This window comes from Rhinoderma darwinii (genome assembly GCF_050947455.1).
Source record: "Rhinoderma darwinii isolate aRhiDar2 chromosome 11 unlocalized genomic scaffold, aRhiDar2.hap1 SUPER_11_unloc_11, whole genome shotgun sequence".
NCBI lineage: Eukaryota > Metazoa > Chordata > Amphibia > Anura > Rhinodermatidae > Rhinoderma > Rhinoderma darwinii.
In genome coordinates, this window is record NW_027461842.1 from 93,189 (window position 1) to 112,031 (window position 18,843).

Below are 18,843 nucleotides of genomic sequence, written 5' to 3' on the forward strand. Positions count from 1 at the left end.
GTCGGCAGGACGAATGACTATGTCTTCGTTATTTTGCAGGGATTTGATAGCCCTTCTTTCATGTGAGGTTAGATTATCTTGATAGAGATGGGGAGTCTCTAACGTCCTGAATTCATTACTCACTAGTGTTGAAAAAGTTTCAATGAGGGGACCCTGGTGATGGATAGGGTAAAATTCAGATTTGGAGTAAACTTCAACTGGGATGGCTTTTAAATTTGGAGGAGGTATCTGTGGATCCTCTAATGTAATGGATGGTATATAGGGTTTCTGTAAAGCAAAGTGTCTGATGAGAGTAAGCTTTCTAATAAAACGGTTGAGGTCCATAAATAAATCAAAATCATTAGATAAAGATGTGGGGCAAAAGGACAGTCCTTTGTTGAGCAAATTTGTCTCATGGGTGTTTAGCGTGTAGGATGACAAATTAAATATTTTTATTGTTTTATTCGGTTTTTCTTTGGGTTCAATCTCGGACATTGGCTTATTGTGTTTCCTGCCTCCTCTCCGTCCTCTATGTCTGTATTTAGTTTTCTTTTTATGGAAATTTTCTGTATTTTCGGAAAAAAACGGGTGATGGTTTGTGCTTTGGGGCTCATTATATATGGTAGGAGAATGTCGTTGCTGGAAACTGTGGGGGTTAATGGGGGTCTGGTAAGTTCTGAGGGAAGGCCCAAAAAAGAGGTTGCTGCATAGGTGATGTCAAGTAAGGATGTTGCTAAATCAATATTGGAGGGGTTGTCTATGATAGGTAGAGATGTGGAAAAGCTCCTACGAGGGCTTGTATGTGTGCCAGGAGGGGAGGACTGGGGGGTGCTGTGCACTGATAGTTGGAGTAAGGAAATCAAGCTATCTTCCATGGAATCGTTATGTGAGGAGGAGGGGGAGTCAGGAATAGTCAGGACTTCCATTGGTTCAGGTATTGAAAATAACTTGGAGTAGTGATAATCCAAATCAGATGCCCTAAAGGCATTCAGAGGTATTTCAGTAATTAGTCCCTTGCTAGGTAAGGGACCGGATTGTGTGGAATTGCAATCCAGGTCTGAGTGGTGGGAAAGGGGTTTAGTTGTCACTAAGGGAATAAGTATGGGATGTTTCTCAGCAAGAATAGTATTAGGTATTGTAAAGAATAAGATCTTCATATTAAATTACATTCCAGTTTTAAAATATGCTACATATTCCAATCAAAATCAGGATCGAACCAAGTTGCGAACCACGCTAAATTTAGTTATCTAATGTTTTATCCGTGCTGTCACAAAAGAATATCTATGTCTGATACTGTATCTATGTGCATCTCGTATTTAAATAATACATGTTTTTTAAGCAGTTTTTAATTTGTTCAATATCTTACCTACGGCAAGCATAGATCTATCCATTCGCTCCCTCGCTCTGATCCCCGCTTGGTTGTCCTGGTAACGAAGCCGCGTCCCGGCTTCGTTCATTCCAACCCAGCTACATTCTTCATTTTTTCTTTTATTTTATTCTTCATTTTTTCTTTTCATTCTTTCAATTGTATCTCAGTCTACTAGTAAATATTTGGCTTGTTTGTTAAAATACATTACGCATTCATAGCCCTGCGATGGGAACAGTGTGTAAAAAAGCCGGGAGTGACGTCACGATCGCACCTTGACCCCGTCAGATTTGGCGTTTTTTTTTCACTTATGTTAATTTGAACCTATATGCTATATAAGTTGTGTCCTTTCTGATATGTACATGGCCTGATGAAGACGATTGTTCATCGTCGAAACGCGTAGCCACTCACAATAAATTGAACTTATCAATAACACCTCGGGACTTCGTTTCACATCATTCTCACCACACAGCAGCGCCTTTGAAAAGATCCACTTTTTTACCTGCACTTGTTTCTGAAGGAGAAGAAGCACCACAAAATTTGTAAGGCAATTTCTCCCGAGTAAAAAAATACCCCACATGTGGTAATAACCGGCTGTTTGGACACACGGCAGGGCTTAGAAGGGAAAGAGCGCTATTTGGCTTTTGGAGATCACATTTAGCAGGAATGGTTTGCAGAGGCCATGTCACATTTGCAAAGCTCCTGAGGGGACAAAACAATGAAAACGCCCAAAAAGTGACTCCATTTAGGAAACTACACCTCTTGAGGAATTCATCTAGGGGTGTAGTGAGCATTTTGACCCCACAGATGTTTCATGGAATTTATTAGAATTGGGCAGTGAAAATAAAAACAATCCTTTTTCTTCAATAAGACGTAGCTTTAGCGAAAATTTTTCATTTTACCAACAAATAAAGGAAAAAAAGAACACAACATTTGTAAAGAAATTTCTCCCGAGTATGGAAATACCCCATATGTGGTTATAAACTGCTGTTTGGGCACACGGCAGGGCTCAGAAGGGAAGGAGCGCCATTTGGAGTGTAAATGTTGCTGGATTGGTTTCTGGGTGCCTGTGGGTCCAAAACAGCGGAAACCCCCCGGAAGTGACCCAATTTTGGAAACTACACCCCTCAATGCATTTACCTGTAGTAAGCATTTTAACCCTGCAGGTGTTTTGTAGAATTTAGTGTGCACTCGATGTTGCAGAGTGAAAATGGGAGTTTTTCCATAGATATGCCAATATGTGGTGCCCAGCTTGTGCCACCATAACAAGACAGCTCTCTAATTATTATGCAGTGTTTCCCGGTTTTAGAAACACCCTACATGGGGCCCTAATCTTTTGCCCTGACATTCGACCAGGCTCAGGAGTGAAAGCGTACCATGTAAAATTGAGGCCTAATTTGTCGATTTACAAAGTATTGGTTCACAACTGCAGAGGCTCAGATGTGGAATAATAAAAAGAAACCCCTGAAAAATGACCCCATTTGGAAACTACACCCCTCAAGGCATTTATTAAGGGGTGTAGTGAGCATTTTCACCCCACAGGTCTTTTCCATAAATGATTGCACTGCGGATGGTGCAAATTAAAAACGTATATTTTTCCCTAGATATGCCATTTCAGTGACAAATATGTCATACCCAGCTTATGCCACTGGAGACACACACCCCAAAAACTGTTAAAAGGATTCTCCCGGGTATTACAATGCCATATATGTGGAAGTAAACTGCTGTTTGGGCACATTGTAGGGTTCAGAGTGCAGGGAGCGCCATTTGGCTTTTTGAGAGCGGATTTTGCTTGGTAGTAGATTTGTTTGATTATTGCTGGTGTTTCCATTTATAATGTGGGGGTACATGTAAGCTGGGCAGAGTACATCAGGGACATAGTCAGGTGGCATAATAATGGGGTAAAAAAGCAATAAAATGATTAATAGATGTGTGTTACGCTGTGAAGCAATCCTTTCCGCACTGATATATGGCGTCCTTTCTTATCCCCCTTTTGGTCCACACTCCGCACCTTTGCAGTTTGGGGAATTTTGCTGTGAAGCGTTGTCCTGGTATAATACGGGCACCCTCGCTTCCAGCAGATATGTTTGGGCCCTCCCCTTCCTGGTTCCCTAATTTTAGGTCCTTGGTAAATCGCCTCTTGAAACAGAAGAAATGTTCCCCTCGGGTACAACTGCATATTTTTTCTTTCCTGACTTATTGGAGCCATAACTAATTTTATTTATTCATAGACGTAGCGGTATGAGGGCTGTTTTTTTGTGGGACGAGCTGTAGTTATTATTGGTACCATTTTGGGGTACATGCAACTTTTTGATCACCTCTTATCCTAGTTTTTGGAAGGCCAGGTAAACAAAAAAATACAATTCTGGCATAGTTTTTTTTTAGTTTTTTTTAGACAGCATTCACCAAGCATTATAAATTACATGTTACCTTCATTCTGCGGGTCAGTACGATTCCGGCGATACCTAATTTCTAGCACTTTTTTATGTTTTACAACTTTTTGCACAATAAAATTACTTTTGTAAAAAGAATGTATTTTTTCTGTCGCCAGGTTGTGAGAACCATAACTTTTTTACTTTTTTTGTCGACGGAGCTGTATGAGGGCTTGTTTTTTGTGAGACGAGCTATAGTTTTTATAGGTACCATTTTTGGATACGTGCGACTTTTTGATCACTTTTTATTCCAATATATGTAGGTCAAAGTGACCAAAAAACAGAAACTCTGGTAAAGTTTTTTACGTTTTTTTTTTACGTTGTTCATCGTGTGCAATAAATAATGTAATATTTTGATACCTGAGGTCGTTACAGTCCCGGCGATACCAAATACGTATGGTTTATTATTATTTTTCAATAAAAAAGGACTTGATAAGTGAAAAAGGGCGATTGTGTTTTATTTTATTACTTGAAACTTTTATTGTTTTCATACTTTTATTTTTTTCACTTTTTTTTTTACACTTTTTTATACACTTTTTCTCAAGTCCCACTAGGGGACTTGACGGTCCAACTGTCAGCTTTAGTTTTTTTCTAATACATTGCAATGTATTAGATCTGTCAGTTATTCACTGACAGCAAGCCTAATCAGCTTCCGTAATGGCTAGCAGGAGGCCATTGTGTCTCCTGTTGCCATAGCAGCAATCGCAAGTCCTGATTGGCTGTCAGGGCTGGCGATCTGCTAGCAACCGCTAAGATGCAGAAATCGCTTTCGATTGCTGCATCAAAGGGGTTACTGGCAGGGATCGGATCCTACCATTTCATGTGGATGTCAGCTGTAATATACAGCTGACCTCCACCGCTGATGACGCTGGATCAGCTCCTGAGTCGGCGCCATCTGGCCGGCGGCTACGGAAGCCGATCAGGCTCCGCCGCTGGGCGGATCTTGACCGGCTTCCGTGCTAGGCAGACTGGGAGGCCAGTATTAGGCCTCCGGTTGCTATTGCAGCCACCGGAACCCCAGCAATTTCATTGCTGTGGTTCCGATGAGCTGCAAACAGCTTAAATGTAGCGATCAGGTTTGAACGCTGCATTGAAGGGGTTAATGGTGGGGATCGAAGCTAATTTTGGTCCCCGCCATTACAGCCGGATGTCAGCTGTCAGATACAGCTGAGATCCGGCGATGATGACACCGACTCAGCTTCTGAGCCGGTGCCAAACATTTGGCGTAAGTATATGACATTTTGCGGGAAGCACTGGCTTTCCATTTCGTATATTTACGACAAATGTCGGGAAGGGGTTAAGCTTTCTATGCATTTAAACGTCTTTTCTCCTATCCATATGGGACTGTTAATCAGTGGATACAACAACTGGGGTAATACTATCATTTTAATTACGGCTATTCGATCTGACATAGAAGGGGGTAACCTATTCCTATCTTAATTTTTGGGTGAGAATTTTGTAGCGGTTGTCTATCCACGTAGGGTAGTCTCTTCAATCAACCCATCGGGTTGACCACCAGATCATGGGCGCAGGGGATTTAACAGGAGAGTAATGGCTGTTTTTTCATTTCAAAACATTCCATGCAACTAGTTTAATTTCTCGGACATTCCTTTTAAGGAAATATTTATCGGGGCACAATGCACCATTTCTGGGCGCGGTATCCAATGTTTATCTGGACAGTCGCCTGGTTATTTTTCTGGACTTTGTATGCACTATTTACCTGGATGCTGGGTAATAATTATGTGAGTTAGAAACAGGCGGACCTGCAATCTCATCAACATTGTCCTTTTCTCATAAAATGTTCTTCTTGAGACATCTGATGGATTACTCTGAAAATATGGCGTAGGTGCCAATCAAGGTCCAAAGGTTGACATACTCAATGGCCTCCAGGATCTGAATTCTACCTTTTTCTTTCACTAACCCATTTCTCTAGGAGTCATATATAAAGGTTGGGTCTATGGAGCCCAGATGAGCTACATTAGCAACTTTGAAAGAGCAGCCTCAGAGATATTCAGCTCCAGGATGGTCTGTGCCAGATAAGTAGTGGTTCAGAACGCACTGGACGATGTAGGTGCACGAATAGGGTCCCAACCCAATCGTAGTCAAAATAAGTATTTGGCACACAAAGCTGAAGTTTAAAGAAGAAATCTTGATTTTTTTCAAGTGGTTGTAGATGACAGAGGCTTAGTGCGACGCTTCGGTCATTACATGACCTTCATCAGGCAATGTGCCGTTCTGGTTGCTGGTACATCCAGTAGTTGGCGCTTCGTTCGGAATGGCGGCTGACCATATAGGACATATCCACGAGGCAGCACATCATGTCTGGTCAATTCCCCTACTACTCTGTACACTAACATCTTCAAAAGAGAAGAAGAGGAAGGTGCAGATGTGACGTTCAGGTTAGGTATTTGCAGTATTGAAGTTGTATTGTGCTCCCCTTGGAGCACTGTGCAAAGGCAAAACTCCTTTATTGGCATGATGTGTAGATGGTTGGTACTCTATTTGGGTGTGCAGGCTTACTTTGTTGTGTGCTCACTTGGCTAGGTCAGCATTAATGAGTGAAATGTATACAGTACCTTAGGAAAATACAGTGTGAGAAAAAGATGATAACAGGAGCGCTCCCTAGAGTAATACCGTGAAAAAAAATGTAAATGTGTCTTCTCACCTTTTAAACCTCTTGGTTGATAAGAACATCGACTGGATGCAGTTGTCTCTCTTTTTGTAGCTTCTTGTTCTTCTGACACGGAGTACAGTATGTCTCAGGCTGGGGGATTTCTTTGCTGGACTTTGTTGTATGGTGGTGTACGTTCGTCCTGATTATGACCTCTGTTTTTGTAGCAGGAAGATGTCTTTCTTGTTTGGATGTTACTCCATGGGTTACCTACTCATTCTTCAATGAATCAGTGACCATGTCCACAATTGATTACACAGGTATAATATAGATTTTATGAAAGTTCTTTGGAATTAAAACAAATTACTTTTATGTATTTGTCTATCCATTTTTATTAGAAATACAATAAATACATTGAGGTATGTTTTTATTGACATGTGTTGCTATCAGCCAGACAGGAAAAAAATATGGATGGCCTTGGGAATCTGTAGGGGCAGCTGTTCTACAGGAAAGGGAGTGCAGAGACCCTACCAAACAGGACGAGGGGAGGAAGTCCATTGCCGGGCATCTGAAGAGACTTGCCATTAAACACCCAAAACCATTGTACTTCACCGCAGCCCTGCGAATCATGGACAAGGCTTCATTTCCAAAGACTTCTGGACAGTTGTCTTTTAATTGGATGGATCTTAAAATCCCCTTCTGGACAGTGGGGGATGGGAAGGAGGAGGTGTGGACGGATGACGTTCCGGCATTCTTAGATGGACATTAGTGGTTCATATCTGCTGCCTCTTTAGCTTTCAGACCTTGATCTGGCACATCCCTTTCCATGGCTGACGTTCTCGACACCAGGGCTTCCTCCTGCTGATGTTGTACGGTACATTCCCTTCAGTTCTGAAACAAGAATAAATAAAATGTCCTAGTGAAGAGTTGCTCTCTTGAAGATATTCCCCGTGACCCACACCAAGACCCTTTGTCTGCCAGGTAGGTAGATAGTGCGTTCTATGTTCAACTAAGATACAAAATTCACAAGTAAATCTGCTCAACTTTAAGATGCGGTTAACACAATGGTTTCAAAACGGGGACAGATAGGGCACCAAGCGATGGTAGAATTTTATTTAAATACGCGTTTCTGGCACGACTTGTCCCTTTATCTGATCTTAACCTGACGAAGGGACCAGTCAAGTTTAGTCCCGGACCAGTCCAGTCCAGAAACACAGTCAAAATAAAATGGGTTTTACTTTACCGTCCACGTGTGAAGTATTTGTGTTACCCGCCGCTTACCAATTTTTAAAGGGGAACTCCAAGAAAAATTTGTCATGCAATCAAAGGCGCAGTGCCCACCCAAACTACATCGCAGGATTTTATTAAAAAATTGGTTGTTATCTATTGGATTACTCCAATATGTAAAGGCCAATATCACTAACAGCTCCTGGCTCAGCCAGCAGAGGTGGGGTCCGGAGCCGAATGGGACCCAGAGCTGCTAAAGGAGCGGGAAGTACATAAAGGGAATTTGTCCGGGGTCTGAATACATTTTAGGGTTTGGTATTAAAGGGGTTTTCCAGGCTTTATAAAAATTGTAATTCAAACTGAAAATTGCACCATTTAGCAAATACCCACCTTCTAATTCTCTGCGGCTCCAGTGCCGGCGGTTCACAATCCCCTGCCGGCCTGTTTACATAGGCTGGACCAGTGATGTCCCGTATCGGCACATGATCGCACTAGTCAATCACTGGCCACAGTGGTCACGTGCCATACTTACTTAGATCACTTCTGCAGGCGATACCCTCCCTCTATACTGTCCTTACTGCAAGGTTTTTATAGTGAGGACAGAATACAGGGAATATCTGGTACACAAAGTGTATTCCCACTAACCCTGCCCCATGACAAGCCATGCCCAATGAACCACGTTCTGTCAAAGGTACGCCCTGTCAAGTCCTGTCTCAATCCATCTGAAACCAAAGTGTCCCTAGAAAGAAATTCCAAATATTGTCAACTATGCTATATTAGGGTATAGTATGAAGAATCAGTGCAGTAGGGTCTATATACTACTATATACACAAAGCTGCCATGTGCCGAACATTGCAAAACACCCTTTTCATAAAAGAGCGTTAATTCCAGTCCTGCAGTCACCCTGATGACCTTATACTGTGCCAGTACTTGAGGTAGGTGTGCCCCTTTATATATTACTTGCAGCCAGAATTGGCACCGGGATTATCAGCTCATTGACAAATTCTTAAATGGAAAAAGCGCCATATCCCTATTAGGTCCCGCGGACATCATAGAGGTGGTCCTTGACTTCCAGTCCTGCAGTCACCATGAAGACTTTGTGCTGTCAGTGCAGGCAGAATAAAGCTGACATGGTGACAATGTAATGTTTTCTATGTACTACTACTCCCTGTACTGACTGATAGTAGAGAGAATGGACTAAGCTGAAGGATTCCCGACTCTTATCAATTCTTTAAATAGGGAATATGCCCTGAATACTAACCCCAAATTTATATTACATTTATTGTAGGGCAGATTTACTATTCAAATTGAGCCAGAATTATGGCGTACATGTTGTGCGCCATATTTATTAATTGTTTTAGACACATTTTGCGGCGTTCTTGACAAGGGGCGTGGCCTAGAATAAAGGGCGTGTCTTAAAATAAGCCAACCAAGAGGTGGTATAAGGAAGAGAAAAGTGTCTAACATGTCTAGTAAAATCTATCATACATCGTGCACCACTGTGATCAATTTGGCGCAGTTTCTGACTTCCTTGTATCAGTTTACACTGTGTAAAACTCAGATAGTTTTAGGCCCCATGCACACTAACTTATTTTTGCGGTCGCAATTCACCCGCAAATCTGCAGGTGAATTGCGGCCCCATTCATTTCAATGGGCCCATATGGGCACACGACCTTGGTTTCCACGGTCCGTGCATTGCCCAGGAACCGGGACCGCAAAAACAACGGACATGTCTTATTACGGTCGTGTTTTGCGGTACAGGCTCATAGAAAATAATGCACGCGGTCATATGCACGGCCCGCGATTTGAGGGCGGCCGTGGGTGACACTCCGCGGACGTACGAGCCGCAAGTCACGGTCAATGCACCTCACTACGGTCGTGTGCATGAGGCCTTAGTAAATCTGCCCCATGGTAATACCAGTGACAGCCCGCTCTTTCCCGGGGGGGTACAGTCCTCCGCACATCTTCATCCACGTCTCATCTTGTCTGTGCCGGATACTTTTCTCCTTATACCTGAGAAGTAACAAAAATAACATCAGAAACGAAAAAAACACAAAGTATTTCTCCCTATTTCTAATAATAACATTTCCTGCAGGTGAATAATGGAAAATATAAAGATATAAATATATTCAGGCCTATGTGTCTGTCCAGGGGGTCAGTGAGGGCCCTGTCTGTTATATGTGGGGAGGTCTTGCTGCACAATAACGGGGGGGAAAATGTCTGTACATCAATATATATTTGTCTCTAGGAGCCCCTACAAAGTCTCAGTGAGGGTCCTGCCTGTTATATGTGGGGAGGTCTCGCTGCACAATAACGGGGGGGGGGGAAATGTCTGTACATCAATATATATTTGTCTCTAGGAGCCCCTACAAAGTCTCAGTGAGGGTCCTGCCTGCTATATGGGGGGAGGTCTTGCTGCACAATAACGGGGGGGGAAAATGTCTGTACATCAATATATATTTGTCTCTAGGAGCCCCTACAAAGTCTCAGTGAGGGCCCTGTCTGTTATATGGGGGGAGGTCTCGCTGCACAATAACGGGGGGGGAAATGTCTGTACATCAATATATATTTGTCTCTAGGAGCCCCTACAAAGTCTCAGTGAGGGCCCTGTCTGTTATACGGGGGGAGCTTGTATACAGCGTTAGTAACAGGCATGTCACTCAGTATAGATATTTTGGGTGCGGGTTCTTCGCCCCCACTGTCCACAGTTTAATTAACACCTTAAGAAAATGGATCATCACCAAGAAGTTTTATTTAAAGGGGTACTCCCATCTTACTATTTCTCTGGGACTCACACCTATGTGGAAAACGGAGGTCTCTCCCTGACCCTGTCCTGCTTTGTTCCCAGATCCCTGTCCCGTCTAATGGCTGCTGATTCCAGGTGGAGAATGACTTGGGAAAGGCCTCGCACGTCCCTCTCTCTATTCTGTTCTATGGAAGTTTCGGAAACAGCTGAGCGCTGTTGAACTGTTTGCGTAACTCCCATAGTACAGAACGGAGAGAGCTGCGTGCATGCGCATAGGTGGATATCACATAAACGTCTGAGATGGAGAAAACCCTCTAAAGAGATTATTTCATTAAAGGGGTTGTACATAATTATAAAAATAGAGCTGCTGTCTTCCAAAAACAGAGCCACACCTGTCCACAGGTGATGTGCCGTGTGTGGACAGCTTAGCCCTATACATTTCAATACAGAAAAGCTGCAATACCACACACAGCCTCTGGACAGAGGTGGCGCAGAGCTTCCATTTGGGTCATAGAGAGGGTCTCCAGCGTGATACCCCCTCTATGATATCTAAATACCCTTATAGGGCATTTCAGGTGTAACCAGAAGTTAAGGTGATACAAAAAAATATTCCATACATGAGATTTCCTTAATGGAGATATTGTAACAATAATTACTGAAAATATGTCATTGACTTTTTCCTCCATTGTAGGAATAGAACCCGAGAAGCCACGTTTTGGACTACGGAACAGTCGATCCTCCGGATGAAATGCTGTGTGGTTGGAGCGTAGTCCCAGGAGCGCTGGTGTTGTTGTGCTGATCCATGTTCTTCTTATCTGGAGCTTGTATACAGAACACGCGATCCTTCTGGTCCGACCTACTAACATATATAAGCACAGCCTAAACACACACGTAATGATATATAATAACATAACAGGAACATAACATTACTATGTATCAGCCCTGATACGTCAGTCTCATCATATTTCTGGGGTCCCCGCACACAGGATATACGTTACCTCCTGTGATGATGTCACTTCCTGTATTTCCTGTATGACATGGCTGCTCTTCCTCTTCCTGTTTCCCTCTCTGATGTATTTCCTCTTCCTGTGTGATAAGACGTGTGCTGTTACCTCCTGTGATGATGTCACTTCCTGTATTTCCTGTATGACATGGCTGCTCTTCCTCTTCCCGTTTCCCTCTCTGATGTATTTCCTCTTCCTGTGTGATAAGACGTGTGCTGTTACCTCCTGCTGTGTATAACACGAGATGTAACATGTCTTATAAAACATGTCAATAATAATCGCAGAAAGCGAACAACATTTTGTTCATTTCCATTCACATCAATGGTTATTTGTTTGCAGACGTTTTTCTGAGCCGTACTTGTCTGTTTTTAGAATCAACTACAGGGAGATTTGAGATGTGGTTTGAGAATTTCTTTCCTATGTAAATGCCACCCATAAGGACAGCTAAGAAGCCTCAGTTATCAGCGAGCGACCCCATCATTAGAGTAAGCAGAGTGCCCCCATACAGTGCCAGCAGAGTATTGTCCCTTAACCCCTTCCCTCTTTAGCCACTTTTGACCTTCCTGACAGGGCCTCATTTTTCAAATCTGACATGTTTCACTTTATGTGGTAATAACTCCGGAATGCTTTTACCTATCCAAGCGATTCTGAGATTGTTTTCTCGTGACACATTGGACTTTAAGTTACTGGCAAAATTTGCTCGATATGTTCAGTATTTAATTGTGAAAAACACCAAAATTTAGCGAAAAATTGCAAAAATTAGCATTTTTCCCAATTTAAATGTATCTGCTTGTAAGACAGGCAGTTATACCACACAAAATTGTTGCTAACTAACATCCCCCATATGTCTACTTTAGATTGGCATCGTTTTTTGAACATCCTTTTATTTTTCTAGGACGTTACAAGGCTTAGAACTTTAGCAGCAATTTCTCACATTTTCAAGAAAATTTCAAAAGGCCATTTTTACAGGGGCCAGTTCAGTTGTGAAGTGGTTTTGAGGGCCTTATATATTAGAAACCCCCAAAAAGTAACCCCATTTTAAAAACTTCACCCCTCAAAGTATTCAAAACAGCATTTAGAAAATGTCTTAACCCTTTATACATTTCACAGGAATTAAAGCAAAGTAGAGGTGAAATTTACAAATTTCATATTTTTTTGCAGAAATAAATTTTTAGTACAATTTTTTTTATAACACAGAAGGTTTTACCAGAGAAATGCAACTCAATATTTGTTGCCCAGTTTCTGCAGTTTTAGGAAATATCCCACATGTGGCCGTAGCTGCTACTGGACTGAAACACCGGCCTCAGAAGCAAAGGAGCACCTAGTGGATTTTGGGGCCTTATTTTTGTTAGAATAAATTTTAGGCACCATGTCAGGTTTGAAGGGCTCTTGCAGTGCCAAAACAGTCAAAATCCCCCAAAAGTGACCCCATCTGGGAAACTACAAACCCCAAGGAAATTATCTAGGGGTGTAGTGAGCATTTTGACCGCACAGTTTTTTTACAGAAATTATTGGAAGTAGACCGTGAAAATTAAAATCAACATTTCTTCAAAGAAAATGTAGGTTTAGCGATTTTTTTTCTCATTTCCACAAGAACTAAAGGAGAAAAATTTGTAAAGCAATTTCTCCCGAGTAAAACAATACCCCACATGTGGTAATAAACGGTTGTTTGGAGACACGGCAGGGCTGAGAAGGGAAAGAGCGCTATTTGGCTTTTGGAGCTCAAGTTTAGCAGGAATGGTTTGCGGAGGCCATGTCACATTTACAAAGCCCCTGAGGGGACAAAACAGTGGAAACCCCCCACAAGTGACCCCATTTTGGAAACTACACCCATTGAGGAAATTACCTAGGGGTATAGTGAGCGTTTTGACCCAACAGGTTTTTTGCATAAATAATTGGAAATAGGCCCTGAAAATGACAATCTAAATTTTTTCAAAGAAAATGTAGGTTTAGCTAATTTTTTCTCATTTCCACAAGGACTGAAGGAGAAAAAGCACCGTAAAATTTGTAAACCAATCTCTCCCGAGTAAAACAATACCCCACATGTGGTAATAAACGGTTGTTTGGACACACGGCAGGGCTGAGAAGGGAAAGAGCGCTATTTGGCTTTTGGAGCTCAAGTTTAGCAGGAATGGTTTGCGGAGGCCATGTCACATTTACGAAGTCCCTGAGGAGACAAAACAGTGGAAACCCCCCACAAGTGACCCCATTTTGGAGACTACACCCATTGAGGAAATTATCTAGGGGTATAGTAAGCGATTTGACCCCACAGGTTTTTTGCAGAAATTATTGGAAGTAGGCCCTGAAAATAAAAATCTACATTTTTTCAAAGAAAATGTAGGTTTAGCTTATTTTTACTCATTTCCACAAGGACTGAAGGAGAAAAAGCACCACAAAATTTGTAAAGCAATTTCTCCCGAGTAAAACAATACCCCACATGTGGTAATAAACAGCTGTTTGGAGACACGGCGTGGCTTAGAAGGGAAAGAGCGCTATTTGGCTTTTGGAGATCACATTTAGCAGGAATGGTTTGCGGCGGCCATGTCACATTTGCAAAGCCCCTGAGGGGAAAAAACAATGAAAACGCCCAAAAAGTGACTCCATTTAGGAAACTACACCTCTTGAGGAATTCATCTAGGGGCGTAGTGAGGATTTTGACCCCACAGATGTTTCATAGAATTGATTAGAATTGGGCAGTGAAAATAAAAACAATCCTTTTTCTTCAATAAGACGTAGCTTTAGCGCACATTTTTTCATTTTTGCAACAAATAAAGGAAAAAAAAGAACCCAACATTTGTAAAGCAATTTCTACCGAGTACGGCAATACCCCATATGTGGTCATAAACTGCTGTTTGGGCAAACGGCAGGGCTCAGAAGGGAAGGACCGCCATTTGGAGTGCAGATGTTGCTGGATTGGTTTTTGGGCGCCTGTGGGCCCAAAACAGTGGAAACCCCCCAGAAGTGACCCAATTTTGGAAACTACACCCCTCAATGCATTTACCTAGGGGTGTAGTGAGCATTTTAACCCTGCAGGTGTTTTGTAGAAATTAGTATGAACTCTATGTTGCAGAGTGAAAATGGGATGTTTTCCACAGATATGTGGACAATATGTGGTGCCCGGCTTGTGCCACCATAACAAGACAGCCCGCTAATTATTATGCTGGGTTTCCTGGTTTTAGAAACATCCTACATGTGGCCCTAATCTCTTGCCTGGACAGTCGACCAGGCTCAGGAGTGAAAGCGTACCATGTAAAATTGAGGCCTAATTTGGCGATTTACAAAGTATTGGTTCACAACTGCAGAGGCTCAGATGTGAAATAATAAAAATAAACCCCTGGGAAGTGACCCCACTATGGAAACTGCACCCCTCAAGGCATTTATTAAGGGGTGTAGTGAGCATTTTCACCCCACGTGTCTTTTCCATAAATGAATGCGCTGTGGATGGTGCAAATTAAAAATTTATATTTTTCCCTAGATATGCCATTCAGTGGCAAATATGTCGTGCCAAGCTTATGCCACTGGAGACACACACCCCAAAAATTGCTAAAAGGGTTCTCCCGGGTATGACGGTGCCATATATGTGGAAGTAAACTGCTGTTTGGGCACACTGTAGGGTTCAGATGGGAGGAAATGCCATTTGGCTTTTGGAGCGCAGAATTTGCTTGGTAATATTTTTGTTTGGAGTCTCACTGGTGTTTCCGTTTATAATGTGGGGCATATGTAAGCCGGGTGGAGTATATAAGGGGCATAGTCAGGTGGTATAATAATGGGGTAAAAAAAAACAATAAAATGATCCATAGATGTGTGTTACGCTGTGAAGCAATCATTTCTACACAGGCCGGTGTCGCACTGATATATGGCGTCCTTTATTATCCCCCTTTTGGTCCACACTCCGCGCCTTTGTAGTTTGGGGAATTTTGCTGTGAAGTGTTGTCCTGGTATAATACGGGCACCGTCGCTTCCAGCGGATATGTTTGGGCCCTCCCTTTCCTGGTTCCCTAATTTTAGGTCCTTGATAAATCGCCTCTTCAAAGAGAAGAAATGTTCCCCTCGGGCACAACTGCATATTTTTTTATTTCCTGACTTATTGGAGCCATAACTCATTTTATTTTTCACAGATGTAGTGGTATGAGGGCTGGTTTGTTGCGGGACGAGCTGTAGCGATTATTGGTACCATTTTGGGGTACATGTGACTTTTTGATCACCTTTTATCCTATTTTTTGGAAGGCCAGGTAAACAAAAAAACGCAATTCTGGCATAGCTTTTTTTTATACAGTGTTCACCATGCGTTATAAATTACATGTTACCTTCATTTTGCGGGTCAGTACGATTCCGGCGATACCTAATTTATAGAACTTTTTTATGTTTTACAACTTTTTGCACAATAAAATTACTTTTGTAAAAATAATGTATTTTTTCTGTCGCCAAGTTGTGAGAACCATAACTTTTTACTTTTTTTGTCGACGGAGGTGTATGAGGGCTTGTTTTTTGCGAGACGAGCTATAGTTTTTATAGGTACCATTTTTTGATACGTGCGACTTTTTGATCACTTTTTATTCCAATATTTGTAGGGCAAAGTGACTAAAAAACAGAAACTCTGGTAACGTTTTTTACGGTTTTTTTTACGCTGTTCACCGCGTGCAATAAATAATATAATATTTTGATACCTCAGGTCGTTACGGTCGCGGCGATACCAAATACGTATGGTTTATTATTTTTTTTCAATAATAAAGGACTTGATAAGAGTAAAAGGGCGATTGTGTTTTATTTGATTACTTGAAACTTTTATTGTTTTCAAACTTTTATTTTTTGCACTTTTTTTTACACTTTTTTACACTTTTTCTCAAGTCCCACTAGGGGACTTGAAGGTCCAACGGTCAGATTTTTTTTTTTCTAATACATTGCACTACCTATGTAGTGCAATGTATTAGATCTGTCAGTCATTCACTGACAGCAAGCCGATTAGGCTTCGCCTCCCGGCGGGGCCTAAATCGGCTTCCGTAATGGCAGAGCAGGAGACCATTGTGTCTCCTGTTGCCATAACAGCAGTCGCCAGTCCTGATTGCCTGTCAGGGCTGGCGATCTGCTAGTAACCGCTACGATGCAGCAATCGCTTTCGATTGCTGCATCGAAGGGGTTAATGGCAGGGATCGGAGCTAGCTCCGGTTCCTGCCGTTACAGGTGGATGTCAGCTGTACAGTACAGCTGACTTCCACCGCTGATGACGCCGGATCAGCTCCTGACCCGGCGCCATCTTGCCGGCAGCTACGGAAGCCGATCAGGCTCCGCCGCCGGGCGGATCTTGACCGGCTTCGGTGCTAGGCAAACCGGGAGGCCAGTATTAGGCCTCCGGTTGCCATTGCAGCCACCGGAACCCCGGCAATTTCATTACTGGGGTTCCGATGAGCTGCAAACACCTTAAGTGCAGCGATCGCGTTTGAGCGCTGCACTTAAGGGGTTAATGGCGGGGATCGAAGCTAATTTCGGTCCCCGCCGTTACAGCCGGATGTCAGCTGTAAGATACAGCTGAGATCCGGTGATGATGGCACCGGCTCAGCTTCTGAGCCGTCCCAAACATTCGGCGTACATGTACGGCAAGATGCGGGAAGTCAATGCTTTCCATGACGTACATGTACGGCAAATGTCGGGAAGGGGTTAAACAGGGCCAGTATACTGCCCCCTCATAAACAACACTACCAGCAGAGACCCCTCAATAACCCATATTGCCAGCAAAGTGCCTCCAATAATTAGTGCCAGCAGACTGCCCCCAATAACCTCTACAAGCAGAGTTCCCCCTCACAAATAGTCCCAGCAGAGTGCCCCCAATAACCTCTACAAGCAGAGTTCCCCCTCACAAATAGTCCCAGCAGACTGCCCCCAATAACCTCTACAAGCAGAGTTCCCCCTCACAAATAGTCCCAGCAGAGTGCCCCCAATAACCTCTACAAGCAGAGTTCCCCCTCACAAATAGTCCCAGCAGAGTGCCTTCCTTTATGCAGCTACATCATGTAAGATCTTCCCTAGTTTGGAAGTCTCCAGGACAATCTGGGAGAGAAGACAAGTGTGATGTAACCTGGTTGCAGTGTGTAAATGTAGCCTGAAACATCACGTGTAGCCCCTAAGTCTATGTTCACATGTTACATATTTATTGCAGATTTCCATGGTCAAATTGACACATGAAGTATGAATGTGAATAGGGTTCTAGAAAACGGCATAAACTTGCAGCAGTAACAATCTGCAGTAGATGTAATGCAAAGGAAGCACAGCCAAATATGCTGCAAAATCCACATGTAATATATGGAGAAATATTAGGCCTAGTTCACACAGAGTTTTTTGGAGCGTTTTTGACGTGGAAACCGCTACGAAAACCGCATCAAAAAACGTCCGAAAACAAATCTTATTGATTTCAATGGGATGCAGAGGCGTTTTTCCCACGAGAAAAAAACACTCACAGGAAAAAGCAGCGTCAAGCCCTTTCTTCAAGCGTTTCCGTCTCTGACCTCCCATTGACATCAATGGGAGGCAAAGAAAACGGTTTTCGCAGCATTTTTGCATGCGGTGCTCAATGGCCGTGGTCGAAAAAGGCGTCAAAAAAGCGGCAGAAGGAATTTTGAGGCAGATTTTTCCACCTGCAAAAAACATGGTGTGTAAACAGGGACTTCGTGTCCACATGTGACCTACTCTATCCAATCCCAGCTGTAATTCCAGCCAAGGCTGCCTAAGATTATGTTCACACCCCCCACTTCTCCTGCGGTTTGGCCGCTGCAGCCCGATGAGGAGGGATTATAACTAGAAATTGTGGCTATAAAGAACATGCAGAGGTTTCTGTGTGACAGTCTAAGGGCATGACCAGACGTGGCAGAGTTCTGCACACACTGTCCGCATCAATGGCGCACATAATCTGCGTTGCAGATTCTGTCGCGGCTTTGCCTAAAATGGGCATTAAATTGATGCGGACTGGCCGTTGCGTATTGAGGGGGAAAGGGCTTCCCTTCTCTCTATCAGTGCAGGATACAGAGAAGGGACAGCCCTTTCCCTAGTAAAAGAAAAATAAATTCATACTTACCGGCCGTTGTCTTGGTGACGCGTTCCTCTTTCGACATCCAGCCCGACCTCCCTGGATGACGCGGCAGTCCATGTGACCGCTGCAGCCTGTGCTTGGCCTGTGATTGGCTGCAGCCGTCACGTAGACTGAAATGTCATCCTGGGAAGCCGGACTGGAGACAGAAGCAGGGAGTTCTCGGTAAGTATGAACTTCTATTTTTCTTACAGGTTGATGTATATTGTGATCGGATGTCACTGTCCAGGGTGCTGAAACAGTTACTGCCGATCGCTTAACTCTTTCAGCACCCTGGACAGTGACTATTTACAGACGTCTCCTAGCAACGCTCCCGTAATTACGGGTGCACACACGTAGTCACCCGTAATTACGGGAGCCCCATTGACTTCCTCAGTCTGGCTGTAGACCTAGAGATATA

The 18,843-nt window shown here is 43.1% G+C and overlaps 1 long non-coding RNA gene across 1 annotated transcript; it reads right to left on the minus strand.

Moving 5' to 3' along the window:
* Positions 1-6,772: 6,772 nt before the first annotated feature.
* Positions 6,773-11,692, minus strand: LOC142697991 (uncharacterized). Its single transcript, XR_012865633.1, has 3 exons — positions 11,018-11,692; positions 9,534-9,628; positions 6,773-7,279 (listed from the first exon to the last, which is right to left on the minus strand). It is a non-coding gene; the product is annotated as an uncharacterized LOC142697991 (long non-coding RNA).
* Between the last annotated feature and the right edge of the window lie 7,151 nt (positions 11,693-18,843).